The following is a 6053-nucleotide window of genomic DNA, read 5'->3' on the forward strand; positions in this document are numbered from 1 at the left end:
GGATGCACCTAAAACAAAATTGGGGAGGAAAAGGGAGAAGAAGAACTGAAAGAAAATGTAGAAAGGGAAAGGGGGTGATGTACCAAGATAGAACTACGGATTCAACTTTGCCTATGACTACACTACACATCAATGAAAGAACTAGAATATACTAACTAAACTCTAATCTATCTTCAAAGGAAATACATGTAGGTCAGGAACTGATTGAAGTGTTGAGAGGAAATGATATTTCACAATGCACCAACCACTAACAAACTTGACACAACATGTAGATCTAAGAAAATGGAAAAGAAGCATTCAAAAAAAGGCAATAAACATGCACAAATCAATGAATGAACAGAATAGGTAAGAACAAGGCTTTTATTAATGGAAGGAAAAATTTGTAGAGCATAATGTTGCTGCAGCAAAATACAAGTGAAGAACCCTTGACACATATTTACAAATTGTCTTTTATAGAGTTCAAGTATATGTCATGCCCAAAATATAGGGCATAAACATACTAACATTTTTTATTTATTTGTATCTCTACTAATAGGATTAATACTCATCATATCAATTAGTCAAGGCAATAATATGAAATTTCTTTCCAAAATTGATTCGTAATAAAACAATGTAGTTCCCATCCATTACGAATTTTCTTTCTCACGTTTGGATCTTAAATTTGCATGATTGTTCTCATCATTATATCAAATTACAATTTGATCGGTGATCACAATTTTTGAACAATTAACAATATCACAAGAAGTTAAATATCAATTCAATTACTTTTAAGCAACATATACCAAAAATAGAAATACCAAAAATTTCACATGCAAGAAGATTACTCAATCTTTTATCTTCTATTAATCAACCTGGTTCAAGGCTCCATCGGGAAAGAACCAATAAGAAAACTCAACGTCTTTGCCAAATACATCATAATTAAAAAAATAATTTTACATAATGTTACAATTCAATTGAATTCTCTTCCAAGGCTTTCACAAGAGGTCTTTACCAAAGTCTTCAATGCATCAAGGGAACCATGGGAGAGACAAGAATCAACATGGAGGTAAAACAACACAATAAGATGAACAATTCAAGCATGCATTCCCAACCCAGTTTTGCACAATAGGTTCAACAATGAACCAAAATAGGGAGGAGGTGGATTTTCTCAACAGGAGATGTCAATCACCATACCATAATATAGCCTTTTCAGGGCTAATCATTCAAGAACTTCTGTTCTTCTACAAATGTCCTTTTGGGGCCAATATAACAAGGGTATTCATTCCTTCCCTTCTTCAAGAATTCAAACTTTCATACAAGGTATGGGATGACAAGTGGAGTCCCATACACCCTACCCTCTTTCCCTCCTCTCACCATGAGAGGAGACTCTACACTATTGAGGTCCAACTAAGGCCCTTCCCCCAAACATGGCCACTTCTTCTCTATCCAGTGGTGAGTGATGCCAAAACAATCCCCATGAAACCCCCTCAAAACACAAAACATCAAAGCAAGCATGAGAATAACATCAAAAGAAAACAAGTTAAGATCCCTCCCAATATACCCCAACACACAAGCAAGCAATACAAAAACAACAAAATGCCTTATGCATGATTCAAGAAAGATTCAAGCATGAAAAAATGAAGAAAACAATTCAAATAAGTGGAGACTCCTACCTTCACCAAAAGTGTTATGGCAAAATGGTGGGTTGAGAAGAGCTTTTCCTTTTGTTCCTTTAATCTTCCCACTTTCTCCAAAACTAGAGATTGGGTAATAACCCCCAAAAAATTCTCCAAAATGCATCTAAATATGCTCCTAACTCAACTAGGCTTTAGGTAACCCCAAGGTGGAGTTTGAGCCACCAACTCATGGGTGAGACAAATCAATTTTCGCAACCAACCAAAAGTAGGGTTTTTAAGTGACTCTAAAAGTCAACCTAAGAGGCTAATGGGGTAGAAAAAACTCCCAACCCATACCCTTACCCCTAGGATACTTAAATTTAATTTTTTTAGGCCTTAAAGACCTAATAAAGACCCACAAAAGCTAGAAAAATTTTAAGACTATATAACAACCTTCAAAGAAAGACAATGCAAATTAGCACAAATAGCAAGGTGTTCAATTTTGTCTTTCCATTAGGTTTCCTGGTTAAATATCCTGCACACTAATTGCACACATCAGTAGTTCAAGAAATCACCTACATATATGTAAATTACATATCAAGAAAATCATGTAAATTTAAAATATCCATCTTTCTAATAATCAATTGTTTATCTCATTTTACTCATATTTCCAACCATTAAATTTCCAAAAATCAAAGTGTTAGTTTTGTATTCATTTACTTCACCATTATACATGTTCATAAAGCATTAAATGATAAAATCAAATATCTGAAAGTAAAGCATCATACATCATAATATAGCATAATAGTGTTCAGTGCACCCAAAAAAAATTGTCCCGACATATCGAGTCATGAGTATCAAAATAGTAATGTATCGACTATGCTACGATGGGTCAGGCAAAGCCTCATATTTAATCATCAAAAATCTCAAGTCTGATACAACATAACTTATCCATTAATTTAGATTAAAATACTAGAATAATCAAAGTTAGGTATGCATATACCTATCATCATAAATATCACCAATTAGGGAATACTGTACTATTTAGAACATAAAACTTAATCATCGAGGTATCAATCAACACCCTTACCATCGAGTGAAAAAAGCTCTGTATCATCGTTAGTGAAATTTTAATGTTTTAACCATCAAGATAATGTAGTAGTTCTCAAATCACTAAGTATTAAAACATGGATAAATCAACTACTCTCAAGGTCAATAGGACATTCACAACATAACACATTACTTCATATCTGATTCAATCTCCTATTATGGTTTTAAAAGAGGATTCATATTCAATAAGTACGTGTGAGGAGAGACCTTACATCCCCCCCCCCTATAGCCTTGGACTTCCTCTTGGAAGTTGCATAGCTAGGATGTTCATCCTATGCTAGACCTTGTCTAGGTCTTTTAAAAAAAAAATTCCCTTATTAAGAGAATGATTAATAATTCACATACATACACACAGATGATAACCTACCTTTCTAATTACCATTACTAAAAGTGAATTTTACCTCATAACTCTAACATGGTTACTTTTTTCTAGGGTCAAACACTTAAATCATATAGGTCACATAAAAACAACTTTCTAATCTAATATAAATATACCTATAGAGTCTCTAGCCATAACAATATCATAAGATGTTCTAGATAACACATACCCACTCATCGAGGTAATAGTCATATGAGTCTCCCTCAAATAAGTTTTCATATTACACAACTTGTCCCTTTTATTCAAGGTTACAACTCAAGGTTAAAACTTTTACTTTAGAGTTTCCATGACGTACTGATTCTTTAATAGGTCACAAAACAAGTCCATCACTGTACATGCACCTTTTCATCTAGAAGACCATTCGGTTAACTCATAATCTTAACTAAATTTATGTTGGGGTGCAATTTCATTACTCATAATATTCAACGGATAACACTAGTCCTATTCTCAAATTCCTGGTAGGCCCATCATATGTCACTTGCCAACAAAATTTAAAAGAAAACACCTCACAATTTAAATTCGACATCAAGGATGAAACATCCAATGCAAACGTCAGAAATCAAAGAAATAAAGAGTGGCCGCAATAGTAAAATTTTAATCGAGAAATAAAGACATAACCAAGAGGCAAAATAGAATCATCAATAATATAGTTGGCTAAATAGCCCCACATCACACTATTAGCAAAAGGAATTACATTAAAATACCAAAATCTGAAATCAGACATATAAGGAAATAAATCCAATTACTCACAAAATTTACATTACTGACATAATGCGGCCATACCAAGGTCACTAAGGAAAATGAGAAATTTTAGGTCCTTCAAATACATTACAAGGTTCTTGAATCAAAATTGGATGGTGGTCTAAAGACCATGTCGCTCAAACTCTAATTAATCCCACCTACTAACTATACAAGTCACTTTATTGACATCACCCTATGATTAGGGTTTCCAATTTTTTCAGTCGACTATGATGCTATGCCTTGTAACACTATACTAGATCAATCCTAGGATAATCTAATTCTACAATTAAAAGTAAATCCATCATAACATATTAATACAAAATTCAAAAAAATGATCATATCCTATTTTAAACCAATTCAAGACGTTAAATATTCATTAATAAAAAAACCTCAACATCTTACACCAAAATAATTACTAACTATTATTTTCAAAAAAAAAAATTAATAACTATTATTCACTTGCATTAATATAATCTAAAATAACATTACTTTCCTAATCACATTCTACTTCCAATCCTTTTAAATCTTCATTAAAAATATATTGATTTAAAATTTAAAATAACTAAACAATATTACACAAATACTAATTCTATTTACAAAGGTACGTTAAATAATACCATCTTAAACTTCTTACTAACACCTAACACCACTTAAGTTAACCTCTAACTTAACTTCATTGACTTACTAACTTTAACATAACATATTAAATTAAATAGCAACTAATACTAACATATAATTAAATAAATAAATAACTAACTTTAACTAATTAAAAATCTATTATTAACTTTAAGTTCAATTAAATCTAACCACAACTATACCATATTAACATTATAATAATCTTAAAATATCATTATGCTATACTTTACTAACTTCATCATTAACTAAACTTAACATCTAAGAAAACTAATCTTAACTTTAAAACTTTAAAAACATATCTCAATTAATAACAAAAAAAATTAAAAAAATCTTATCAACAAATTTAAAACATACTAACATATCCTAGTTTATTTAACTTTAATTAACTTTAACTTTTAAAACAAATCCTAACATTTAACAATACTTCATCTTTACTCTAACTAACCTAATCATGATTACTAAATTTTAACACATAAATATTATCCACTAACTAGGATACTTATTACCTAAGCTCCTACTAACTAAAATTAATCCAATAACAACCATATCTTAAACATGTAACCAAACAATTAAGAAAACCCAAAATTAGATCTTGCTATATTTGTATTTATTAAAACTAATTAAATTTTTATTCTTTTAAATCTAACAATTGATTGTATCAATGAAACTTCTGCAAAAAATTGAAAACAATAATAATTAAATTTAATCATTATCTAACCACTTTAATTAAATTCTAACATTTAAATTTAACTATTAATTCTAACTTATTAATTAAAACAAATTATAATCTAACACAAACTACTAACATTAAATCTTACATACATATCCTAACATCTAACATTAAATCATACATCATCACCTAACACTAAAATTTAACAATAATACTTAAAATCATAACCTAACTTTATTACCTAACACTCTATCATCCCACGACTAACTTTACTACAACTAAACCCTCTACTAACCCTACCCAAAATATCTCCCAACTCCTAACATCAAATCGATTCATTTATTCAACTGTAGCAACAGATGGATGTATTTAATATTATTTTTATTTTTAAGGAAATCATTTAAATGATGGATTCCTGGTGGATTTTGCATACATGCAAATAGTATAATAGCATGGAAAACTAAAAAATATTTTTATTTCCACCAACAAAAAAGAAGTGAAAAGAGATATCCTCATTTTTATTATTATTATTGTTAATCCATTTGTCACCTTGCATATCAACATTGCTCAATGCTCGTGCATTTGTCTTCGATGTAAGCAAACATGGCTTTTAACGTATGAAATATTGTACATTCATCCCAAGACTTGGAGTTATATGCATCGTAAAATTTTTGAAATTTGAGCAATTGGATAGCAGATGGCAATTTTAAAAACTTCGTCTCTACTCAAACTACTCGGTATAATATCCAAAAAAAAAGTGGTGGAGGTAGTAGTACTATTAGTGAATGCAATGAAAAAGATTTTAATGAAATTCATGAGACTATTGGCCTAAGGCTTTGGCACTTCCCAAACACAGGGCAGGGATAGTACGTGATCTCCAAGTCAGCGATCTTGTAGGGCAAAAAATGCATGGAGGGAGGAA

The sequence above is a fragment of the Cupressus sempervirens genome, chromosome 5 (genome assembly GCF_028749045.1).
Source record: "Cupressus sempervirens isolate cs-2001-9-10 chromosome 5, ASM2874904v1, whole genome shotgun sequence".
NCBI classification, from domain to species: domain Eukaryota; kingdom Viridiplantae; phylum Streptophyta; class Pinopsida; order Cupressales; family Cupressaceae; genus Cupressus; species Cupressus sempervirens.